Here is a 12,500-nt window from a genome sequence, read left to right as displayed (position 1 = left end):
CTTGTCCTCAACTTAGTAGGTTCCTCATTAGGAATTAGACTAACAGGAAGATCTACTGTAAACTATCACGGCAAGGTTTCATAGTAGAGAGAATTATCTTCAAGAGAATTCATCACTTATTCTTACCCATCTAGTTAAACACTATCCCACTATAGCCTCTCTCAATGGAGAAGTACTGATCACATTCATCAAGTCTATAAAGATACAATTCTATCTCTTGATTTGTTAATACATATGGACATAATCTCCATTGAAATCATCTGGTAAGTGAAAACTAAATTAGGTCAAGAATTTATCCCATGCCTCTCAAAACTTTAATTTGTGTTGGAAATTGAGATGCGTCTAGCTTAATTACAACTATAAATAAATTTCCAGGAATGTAGTCTGCTAGAGGTACTGAGTACCAGTTCTACTAATAGTCATAGGTTATCTGAGACAGATAGCCTGTATGGGAGAATATTGGAATGCAGGTAATGAATACCTGCTATTGCAGAGGTTCAATTTAAAAGTTGGATGCTGTACCATGGACTTTGATTCCCCTGAGATTAACTATCTTGAAAAAAAACTAAGAAAATGAACGGCTTATTTTCAATTATATTCTATTGCCAAATATGTTTGATAAATAAGGTTGGCTTATAATTACCATGATGGTAGCATCGGTTTTAATTACTGTGCTTGCCTCATTTTATACTTGCAATTCATGTGGTTAGATTTTTGCTTTTTTAAATGAATTGCTGATGTATCTTTACACACATTACGAATGTTTGATTATGTTTCTTCTGCCTTTATTATGAGGTTTTAGCTATGGTGTCTTTTCCCATCTGATGCTCTTTATGTCTAGCTAACATTTTTTCATGGTTGTGTTAGTTACCCTAATTGGCTACAGTTTCACTTTCACCTCATCTCACCTTCTGGAGCCTTTTCCAATTAATAGTACTTTTACCTTACAACCACTGATATTCCTATACTAACCAAAACTGTAACTACTTTTACTTTATTTGGAGCTTAAAGGTGTTAAAGGTAGAAGCTATGGTAATATTTTCTTCAGAAGCAGGCTTTGTCAGAACCTTTTTACAAGGCATGAGCATGAAAGAACAGTGTCTGGAAGCAATGATGAGGGATTTTTAGTTCTAATTTGTTTATCATTTAAACAAGAAAACTACTTTTACTGGAATTTCTTCCAAATCTATGTGAATATTGCTTTTCCTTAACAGCTGATGCTGCTTTTTAGGAAATTTTGAGAAAACTATATTTTTCTTTAATTCTACCACACAAATTATACAGTACGTTGAAAAATTAATGAATATTTCTTACTTCTAGTATGAAACTAGAATTTTAGGGCCAATAATCAAACTCTTGTATGACTTCATCATTTTTTTAGCATGCAAAATTAACATCATTTCAAATATACATATTTTTTTTTGCTCTTGAAATACATATTTATCAATCAGGAATAATTCATTGTAGAGGGTCTACCTTCAGCAACAAAAGAGGTAATTTGGGCTAACAGGTGACAGGTAAAGATTCTCTGCCCCCCATTTTATAGCATAGAGACTGGTAGGCCTTTGCTGCATGGCAGGCATTACGAGACCCGTGACATATTTTCATAAAGGAATCCAGTTGAACCTCAGAGCTGCAGTGAGTATGAGCACCCAGAAGGACATTACACTGGATAGTTTTCGATGGTGAAATGAGATTAGCATCAATAGGTTCCATTTTGGGAGTATGGCATCCCTGGTCCTCTTGCCAAGAATTCACAAGTTCTTGGAGACTGGAAGCGCGAGATCCTTGTCGGGTGTTCCAATCATTAGCTTTTTCGCCATCGTAGGTTCCCAGCAGACCTGATACTTGACCAAAAGCAAAAGTTCCAATACTTATTGTATTGGATTTCAATTCAAAGTCTAAAGTCATTGTCGGCAAAATAACACTGACTTTATTTTCTTTCTTCAGGATTCTGAGTTCACCCGTAGAGAACACAGGTTCAGTGATTTCTTTATTATTGAAATATACTTCACCAGTTTGATGGATGACGATGACACCCTCTTTGGATTCAAGGTAAATGCGTGTTACTGGGTTATCACCAGAGGTTTCCATGAAGACCGAATTGGTTTTATGGGAGGTTAGAAGAACCTTGCAATTAGAGGGTGGAGCTCTGAGCACAGCCCCATCAAAAGTCAGGATCTCTGAACCATCAACAACCATAGCTGTCTTTTTAAAAGGTGGCAGGAGACTGGAACCCCTCCTGTTCATGGGCGAATGGGTAGAATTCGTCCATGCATTGACGAAAGGAAGTATCAGCCACTCGTATGAGTTGAGTACACTTTCAGGAACAAGATTTGGTCTAATCATCATATGCTTTCCTGCCTGGCTGAGAGAGCTAACTGGTTGGTATAATGGAATATCAGCTTTCATGTGATTCGGTTTCATCGTGACAGAGAAGTATTGAGATGTCTGGTATGCGCCTTCACCCTGAAAGAGATAAATGCATGTTTTTTATCTGATCTATTTTCATTGCATCGAAAGAATGTCTGAAGTAAATCTTATGATTGTGCAAAATATGATGATATATCATTATGGATATGATATTATTAGGTAGTCCCATCTTACCAATCCTAACTGATGCCAGATTCGAAGAACATCCTGATCTGACATGGCACTGGAATTTAAGTGACCCCTCTTTTGCATTTGGTCAATTTCCTCCTTAAGCCTCTCAACAATCTTTTTCAGTGCTTCATATTCTTCAGGAAACCTCACACCCCAGTTATCTGCCATCCTAGTTGCAATCTCAAACAAGCTTCCCATTACATGTCTTCCTCTGTTTACAACACCTGTGGACAAGAAAGATGAGCTTTCAGGCTTTATAGAAATAAGTACATTTTTAGTTAATAAAAATGAACAAGATGCATTCTAAACATACAAGATCATAATGACTTATTTACATTTTTATATCATTATAACTACAGAATAGTTTTATAGGTAGACATATAGCATATCAAGAAAACATAAGCACTAACCTCTGTGTACATAAGAAGCCAAAGTCTCATATTTTTTATTAATGTTACGCATCAAGTCGAGCATATCAGAATTCATTCGCCTTTTAAACTGATCATATCTTGCCAGGAAATCAATGAAACTTTGAATAAAAGGATGTTTGGTTACACCATGAACAGTTTCCCAACTTGGTAGCAAACTGCCAAATGGTAAACTGTGAGTAATTTTCATGCCTTCTTCTTTTGTTTCCCTCCATAGATTGACCATATCCGAGTTACTATAGGGAATTTCTTCATTGATTGCTTCTCTACGCATCTTCTCCATGCCAGATCGAACTGAGGAAGAAATAGTGGACCATCTTTCCCGAGCATCTTTCTGTAACGGATTTACTAATTAGTAATATACCATTTTCTACGTTTTTTTTTTCTTTTTTTTTTACACAATGAAATATGACTTTCATCTATTATTTCCCTCTGCATTTATGAAACCGTTAATAGAATATCAAATCTAACATTTAACACTAAAAATTAAAAAAAAAATATTTACCCATAAGTTTGATGCTGCTTCATGTTGATAATTCATTTCAATGCCCAAGAGAGTTGGTGATTTAAGCTTTAATTGGGCAACAGCAATAGGTCTGATTTCTTGTGAGCCCTCATTCCTTTCCCAGGCACTAAGTTCAATATTCCTCATATCTTGAAGTCCTCCTCTGAAGGTGTAGGCTTTATCACTGCCCTCTCTCCTGCTAGCAATGCTAACAAAGGCTGTCCCGCATACTTCTGATAGAATATTGTAACGGCCAATTCTTGGCGAATGCATCACTGCTGTGATTTCTCTTCCATTGCATTCAGAACTCTGCATTGGCCTGGAAGATCCAGAAATCTGGAAGACAGATTCATCTTCTGACTTGACAAGGAAGTTCATGACAGCATCCCTTCCACTGGTATGGTCATACTTCCCAGAGATTGAAAGAGAGGCTCTTGCACCAGGAGATTTTTCATAAACTAAGTCCATTGCCTTCGTATTAGATGTGTATGCAGTATTAATGATGATTCTGGGATTATTTCTGAATATCTGTAAAGAAATAAGATGATTATAAAGGGGAAATGAGAGCTATGATACAAAAGGACTCTGAACTTTAAATATTCAGTTTAATGCATTTTTATCTGGATGTACAGTACTTGCATAACAATTACTTACCCTTCCTGTTAATATTGTTTCAATTCTCATTGTATCTCTGGTAGGTCTGGTAGTTTCAATAGATCCAGTAATCCTATCTTCTGCTCTTGGGAAAATATCTATTGACCAGTTTCCAGATTTATGATTCATCTCTTTATTGTGGGTTAAGAAGACCTCTAGCATTCTTGCTCTTTCTAATGATGGATGACTAAATCGTCCTTTGTATCTGACTTGGTCCTCCCCAAAGTCAGAGATTCTCTGACTGCTGAATGAAAGTTCATAAATGGGATTACGTCTTTCTTTGTCTGGATTGAATCTGAGAAAATATTCTGAAGGTGAGTAGCTGAATTCACCTTCCATTTTTCGTGATGGAGAGTGCAGTAGAATCTTATGAGAAGCTTCTGATGGATTTTCATAATGGATCAGATATTTAGAATCTTCCCATGCACTTCCCATTTCAGGTCGAACTCGGCCCATGTTACTAGCAGCTTTAAGAACAGCATTTATTTTCTTCATATCAAAGCCTGCTTTCAAGGTTTCAATTCTGTTTCTGGGAGTGAATCTCATTTCATAATGACTAACTTCAGCAGGAGTGTCTGCCTCCATCTTCCATTCACCTTTGTATGAACCCTGCTGGTGGCGCAAATTGAAGAATGTTTGGAATGGTTTTCTCATTGAAGGGTCTTCGATCCTGAGCTGAAAATATCATAATGTGGAGATTAAAAAGATGTTTATATAAAAATAGTAGACTAAATAACTATATATCTAATAGTTATACAATATTGATAAATTTTGACTTGACAACAAGAAAAGGTGTACATTTTCATGGAACATGTGCTAGAAAAAATCTCTTATGTTAACTCAAAGCATATGCTATCAATTTACAGATGCAGGCTTCATGATATAACTTTAATATATTTAGCATAAAGCGTCATATACAACTTGAATTATTATATTCCAACTGTAGGATAGTTGCTTTGAATGAGAAGCTGTTCTACCTGCACAAAGGCCTCTCTTTCCTCTGAATTCCTTTGATGTCTTGCATCAAACACAAAGGAAGTCTGTTGACCCCCAGGGCGTGTGAAAGTAGTCTCCGAGTGTCCTGTGAAGCTTGGGGGCCTCCAAACCCGTTGAAATTCCATAGCTTCACTGAACTGATGCATTCTGTCTTCAGGGTCTTTGTACCTCATGTCAGCTCTCATTTTTGCACCTTGTGGTTGTTGTTCAACATCTATTTCTGTCTGGAAATGATGAGTTCTTCGAGATGGAGTAGTAACTTCAAAATTAATCTCCTTTTTACCGTAAAGCCAACTATCTTGACCAGATCGCTTCATTTCAGCTCTGTAGTTGTAACTGTTCCCATTCATAGCACATTGACCACTGAAAAAAATAAATCTTGTTAGAAAATGATCAACAATTTAATATATTTGATATAGAGAGAGGTAGATAAGTTGCAATTTGAAAATTAAAATCATATATCAGGTTAGTGAGGGTAGAATCCAACATTTCATTGTCAACTTACTGAACAGTCATGTGATGAGGAGATGCTGTTACGGCAGTTGCTTCGAAGGATGCTTTTCTGTTTAAATCACGGTCAGCGTCCCAGTAGAGTTCTGCTATGGCCTTCATATCTTCGAAATTAACATCAGAGGAAGCTTTTACTCGACGAGAAGAGGGGCTACCATGGGAGAACACAGTGTTCAATGTCATTCGGATTTTCCTGTCACTGCTCCTAACATCAATATTATGATCTACATATCCTGGAAGCAGCAATCTTAAGCTCCCTTCAGTCTCTTCTCCAGCTTCACGAGATTTCTTCCATTCAAAGGCGAATTTTGGTTCATGTTGGTCTCTGACGTTAAAGGACAAATGCTTCTTGTTTTCTTTCCAAAGTAGAAGAGTTGCAATATTATGAAGGTTGTCAGGCATAGTCCTCACTCTTAGATCGACTTGGAAATGTCTTGCTTCACGATCAGAGTTTGCTGTAATTGGCCCGTCAATGTGGAAAATGTCTCGCCTTCCATGATTAAGCGCGGCTTGAATGTGGTAACGATGGCTTCCGAGATCTTGCATCTGACCTTCAAACTTAGTGGCACTCATATGTTCAGGAATGTCAAGCTGAAAATGTACCAGGAAAATGCAATTTTATTTAGAATAACTTTTGTTTTATGAAAATTCAACTATTACTCATCTAATACCATCACCTCTCATAAAGATCATGTTTTATAAGCTAAGTCGTGTAATGTAGTTGAAGAACACTATACCTGAAGTCTAGCCTTTCGTGTCTGCTCGGAATGTTCGAAGAGAGCCTCACACTCAAGAACCTTGAAACTATCTTCAGGACGATTAATCTTCATTGAAACACCTTTCTTTTCTGGCCTATTAAATGTATAGAGTGCAGTCTTGTACTGTTGTCCTCCGATTCTTGCTACACCATTGATGCAGGTTTATGGAAGGGAACATGGTGATTATATTATAATAGTATAGATTCACTAAAATATATGAAAATGCATTAATCTTTTCAAAACAGGCAAATTCAAACACATACATATAAATTCTCTAATACTGAATCCATGCAAAGTTAAATTTATCAACATATGTAAAAAGGTCTTCAATGGTAGTCAAAGGCTCTAGCATTTCCATATAAATGGGTTTGGATGAGATCCTTGTGTATCATTTATCTAATCAGAAAGCATAATTTTTCTTTTATCTGTTTGTCTCCAGAAAATTAATGCGCTCTTGAAAAATATGAGTTTGTACCAAAGATAATATGAAAGTGATATTACAAATATCAAATAGGCGAAATTTACGAATCTCAGTGCTGACTTTACCAGGTTATTTTATGAGTTGTTCTTTATTTAATTTAAAAGAAATGATTATCACTCATCAAATGGAAAAGCATGAGAAATCAAGCTATCGAGTTAAGTTAAGGGTGTGGCAGCTAATAAATGAATTCTAATAGACAGTCTGCTGTCTTTGACTTACGCAATAAAAACAACTTTTACCTGTGGCAGTAGTCTTTGTATTGATTCCTTCATCCCAGCTTCCCTCGAGGTTATGTTTGCCTTCAAGAGAAAATGAGTCTCTGCTCATTGATCCAACCTTGAAAAGTGATGTATATTCATGCTCGCCAGTCCTCTCAATAGAACATTCCATTCTTGAATCTCCACAAACAGTTCTTGTATTCAACATATGGAGGCGCCTTGGATGAGGGAATCCTGAGTTTGGATTGTACTCCACATCTCCTTGTACTAAACAAATAAGGCACAAAAATAGTAGTCAATTATGTTTTTTAGATTATCAAAAGGTTATATACAGTCAAAATGTATGTCATTAAAGTTTTCAATATATTATGTATTAATATTTGTGTAATGAAAATGCAAACTTGCCTTCAAAGTAGTGATCAAGGTAAGGCTTTAGGGTGTTCTTGGTTTGTGAACGAGCATGTACTTCAGATTTCTGCCCATCATATCGAGATGAAAGTAAAGCTTCATAGACTTCAGTTTCAGGAGAGAAGTGTTGGCTGTGGCTGCTGTGAACTCTAAACTCCATACGGCTTTCAGCATCAGAATGCTCCCTTCCCAGTCCAATTTTGTATCCTCCATAACCTCTTGATAGCACATTAAAACCGATATGCCAACCGTGGTGAGGTTTTGAGTAAGTGAAAAGACAATTGACATTCTTAGGGGTAGATCCCCCAACAGTTTCCATATCAAGTGATAATTCATTCACATCTGGATTATTCTGAACGTCACCCCTTACTCTCCATCCTCTCATTGATCTGTCAGATTTCTCAGCAGTGATTTTGCCAGCAGCGGACCAGCCAGATCCAAAGGTTCCGAGAACATTTAGGATATTTTCATTATAACATACCTTCAAACCACCCATTTCTTCTGGGGTTTGCAGGCAGTGTTGACGCTGGTCTTCAGGTCTCCTCCTCTCAAACAGACTTACCCTTGTTGTAGGATGTCCTCTGGTGTGTTTTGTAAGAGAAGTTTGAGTACTGATATCAAGCAATTCCATCTTCTCTGGGATGTCAAATTCATATTCAAACTTATCTCCACCTTTATGTTTTAGGGAAATGCCACTAAAGCTAGATATCTTGGTTTTTCTTTGACAACCACAAGATCCCATTGATGAATCAAAGCCATAGTAATCTTGAATAAGACCCGAGATACTTGGGCTGATTTTCCATCTGCTGGATGAGTCACTTTCAGAGCTGTCTGGCCTTTGGCCCATACCTAATCCAGCAACAAGGGTTACAGATTTCTTCATCTTAAAAGGTAGACCAGATTGTGTCATGTGAGTATATTCACGATCTACTTGCATCGCCCTGGCTGCATCAATGTTAGAATTGGCTGTTCTCAACAGGGCATCTAAAATGGAGCCTGGAATTCTGTCAATACCTGCATCTTCAAGTGATTTCCTGTTCAGGCTAATGTATCCCATTTCCTGACCTCTGAAGCGAGCAAAGAGGTCAACTCTAGGCTCTTTCTCGTGGTGATGTGCGAAAAGGTCAGTAAAGAAATTGGTAAAGTCTGAAAGGTTGATAGATCCTATTCTACCATGAGTTCCTTGCATGTACTGCATTAAATTGATTCCTTTGTGTCGTATATGTTCTGATAAGTCCATAAGAACTTGTTCCATTGAGGAGCTCTTGAAATATCCTTCAGGTCCAATCATCCTTCTTGGATCAAAACCTTCCGTTCGAATGCCAAACTCTCCGTAATTGTGTGGACTAGCACCTGATGAACCAGTCAAGTTTAGATGAACCGATCGTGGCAAAAGTGACCCTGGAGCATAGATGACATTTGATTCCATGCCTATGCCTGATCCATGTTGATTAGGATGATATGAAAAGTCCATGTTTCCTGAATATCTTCTGAAATCAGACTCAAAGTTTCGTGGAAGAGTGATAGCAGAGAGCATGGAGCGTTGTCTCTCCTGTGTGGAGCAGAGGATCTCTTGAGGTTATTCATGTGGCTAAGGATAAAGCCTCGAGCTGAAATACATGGACAGTTTCATCACTAAAACCTGAGATGAACTTACACTTTTGAAAATATTAATCAGTTCACATATCAATGTATGTGTATTTATACACATAACATAATGACTATGAATAATTACTGTAGCATCTATTTGTTTTCTGTTTCCCAAGACTAAATGGACATAGGAATGGACTATATCTCTAATTTTCAAGAGATTTCTGAAAAAATATTCACTAGTTTATTGAATCTCACAAAAATAAAAGCAAATCAATGTGGAAGTAAATTTATGAATAATGTATTTGATGCTCTCTGGTCAAACAACATTTCTTAACTTATTGATAGATTAGTGCAAAGAACCAAGTTGATTAAATGTCCAAATAATACGGTATATGAAATCGGAAAAATCAAGTGAAAAATTTTCAAGATGATAAAGATGAAATAGTGTAATATGCATGTTAAATTCATTGGGAGGGTGGGAAGAAATTAGTCATCAAAGAGATATTTTACCTTGAGTATTTTCTTCTCCAGACAGGCTCTCTGCCATCCTTCTCCAATCTTCTGGTTCAGCACATCTCTCAGCCGCCAGATAGGAAGCAATACGCGCTTCGGTCTTCTTTCTTGGATTCATAGCAGTGTTGATGAGTTCTCCCGTTGGCTGTTGGAAAAATTTGAGGAAGGAAATGACATTATATCCTAGACACTGTGTTTTCTTAATTCATAGGTCTGTTTATCAGGAATTTTGATATGGAGCTTGAAGAATATTTTATTCTTATTATCTTGTGATCCTCTACACTTTGGTCCAAATATTGCCTGAGTTTATACCAGGAAATTATTAATAGCAACTAACCAAATATACTTTATTTCTACTTGAATTGATTAAAGAGAAAGATATCCTGGGTTTATTGAAATCAAAGAAGAGTAAAGAAATTCTTGAAAACAGTGAAGGTAATGAGAGAGGAAAAATAATCAAGGAAAAGTAGTCAAACAATTAAACCTACCATCTGATCACATTTGGCATTTCTGAAGGAGTGTGCAGCAGCAACCTGTACGACATCGGAAACGCCCTCCTTTCCGATGAGATCAGCCATCCTCCGTCCATGTTCTGAACTCATTTCTCCCAGATTGCCTTGGGCTTTCAAGGCTGCAAGACAAGTTTCTTCAGAACCAGCAGAAGAACAGTGATGTTGACAGTTACGGCTCAAAGCCTCAACAGCCTCATAGACAGGATTATTATCCTGGCAACGGTGGTGATTTTTGCAGTATTTATTGATCATAGATGCAGCTGCAAGACTAGCCATTGGATATCTATGGGGTTGTTCCATCAAAGGTTGTACAGCTTCTATAGCATGAATAGAAGGTTTGTGAATATGGTGAAGAGCCAAAGTGTAAAGAAATGATCTAACTCCATGGCTGTGGTCATTCATAATTTCTCTTACCATAAGATTAACTGTATTGGCTTCACGAACTGCAGCTACTGCGTCTAAGAAAAGATTTTCCATCTTTTGCTGGTCACCGCAAAATTCTCCATTTTTCATTTTCCTCAACATTTGCTCCATTGCCTCATGAGGGACACGGCGCATTAGACTGATTGCAGTCGCTATTAATTCAGCTGTATCTTTCCCAACAGAATGTCTAGTATTTTCACAAACCTGTTTCCAAGCTTCTTCTAGTTCAGAAACTTTTGATGGATCTCTTTCATTTGTTTCTTGTTCATATTCTAGACCTCTTCGCATCCAGGATATTCTCATTGCTGAAAGAGCTTTGGGGGCATCTCTCGATTCAGACTGGTACTTAAGTTCAGAACGCTGGACAGCTTCGATATATTTTCTGGACTCTGCAGATGGCATAACGACCATTTTATCCTCGCAGGTAATTGAAGTATAAATGCCCTCTGACATTTCCTGGGTACACTTGCTTAAGGATTCTTGCATTTCTGAAGGAGACCTAATCCAAGACATGGGTGACTCTCGCTGACTTGAGAAAATTTCTTGACATTGCTGGGGATTCTTTGTCTTACGAATTACCACTTTTTGGTCAAAGTTTTGTACTTCATACTTTGTTGGGCAGGTTCCCATTATGTCAACCTGATAAAAAAGTATGTGAAAGTGTTATTTAAAAGCTTGTGATTTATGGGATGATATTAAACTAAATTAGCCAATGATTTGCAAAGTAAAGTTGCTCGATTATAATTTTTCTTTTTAGAAACAAATATTATTCAGAAATCATTTATTTGGGTGCTATCACTTAAGAGGTGTTGTTAATTAAAAAAAAACGCAGTAAATAAAATGTAAACAGTAGATGGAAAGTTCCTTTACCTCAGAAAAGCTTAATCCAGAATTCTCAGAGGAGTTTGAAGGTAGATTGTTTTGTAAAGCACTGGCAACACCTCTCTTGAGGTTAATGGCCCATGGTTTGTCTTCTGGATGAGTGCACACATGCTGAACCCGCCCATCGATCATGGCCACAACCATGGGGTAGCGAGTTAGGAATTTAAGCCCATGGGCTAGCGAGAGGAAATTAGTTACAAGAAGTTAGTTGTAGAAATCAATTGTAAGTGGAACTAATTGACAGCAAGATTCTTTAATTATTGAAATACTTGACTATAGATAATTTCCATACTTGATTCTAACAATCAAACTTACCCTGAGGAGGGATGAAGGATGGCTCTCGGAAGGTGATAGCCATGTCGCAAGGACTCAGCCACGTTAGGTCCACTAGAGAGCTCCAGTGCATCTGAGAGTCACCGCCTTCCATATCCCCCATGTGAATCTTCGACTGTGATGAGTATTGGTAAGTGTAGGTCTTCTCTGGGGAATACCAGAGCTTCTGGGATCCGGCTAGTGGGCATTCTTCCGAACATCTTGGTAAGTCTCGAGGTAATGGCACTGCAAAGGAAGAAGATGAATTCTTTGCAGAGAAATATTAGATAAATGGGACTATAAAAAGTGCTTACTGCATGTCTGTTATATGTATAAAATCATATGGAAGTTTGTACTGGTGCTTGCCTCCCATTTGCCTTGAAACACATCATTACTTTCGACTTTAGTAAATTGTAAATTTGTCTCCAAGGGAGTTGTGAAATCTGGTACTAAACATAAATGAATTGCTTATGCATATGTACTTCGATACAACTCTTCACCTCCCAGAAATTGGTCTGAAGTGCCAGTTTATGAGGTCAGTTTATGAGAGGAATTTAAGATCTTTTCATTCTGTCTACAAGGGTATGGTAGTGATTTAAATTTATTTAAAATGTCATATTTAGAACCCAAAAAAGCAAGAGAAGCAAACACTTTTCTAAATTCTAATATTCAAAGGAAAAAGATATTTTTTTCCGTCATATTA

General features: G+C 37.2%; 1 pseudogene across 1 annotated transcript in view; it reads right to left on the bottom strand.

Moving 5' to 3' along the window:
• Window positions 1–1,356: 1,356 nt before the first annotated feature.
• LOC137648704 (vitellogenin-like) overlaps window positions 1,357–12,500 on the bottom strand; it is an 11,921-nt pseudogene continuing 777 nt past the window's right edge. The window contains exons 2-15 of the transcript XR_011045682.1: window positions 11,801–12,043; window positions 11,474–11,661; window positions 10,157–11,242; window positions 9,666–9,813; window positions 7,560–9,172; window positions 7,176–7,421; window positions 6,435–6,598; window positions 5,693–6,288; window positions 5,169–5,550; window positions 4,192–4,866; window positions 3,538–4,065; window positions 3,015–3,366; window positions 2,608–2,828; window positions 1,357–2,469 (exon numbers count right to left, since the gene is read on the bottom strand). The product of XR_011045682.1 is annotated as a vitellogenin-like (transcript). The remainder of the gene's footprint in view (window positions 2,470–2,607; window positions 2,829–3,014; window positions 3,367–3,537; window positions 4,066–4,191; window positions 4,867–5,168; window positions 5,551–5,692; window positions 6,289–6,434; window positions 6,599–7,175; window positions 7,422–7,559; window positions 9,173–9,665; window positions 9,814–10,156; window positions 11,243–11,473; window positions 11,662–11,800; window positions 12,044–12,500) is intronic.

The sequence above is a fragment of the Palaemon carinicauda genome, chromosome 10 (genome assembly GCF_036898095.1).
Source record: "Palaemon carinicauda isolate YSFRI2023 chromosome 10, ASM3689809v2, whole genome shotgun sequence".
NCBI classification, from domain to species: domain Eukaryota; kingdom Metazoa; phylum Arthropoda; class Malacostraca; order Decapoda; family Palaemonidae; genus Palaemon; species Palaemon carinicauda.
Note: the sequence above shows the minus strand (reverse complement) of the source record. Positions and strands in the feature narration are given on the sequence as shown.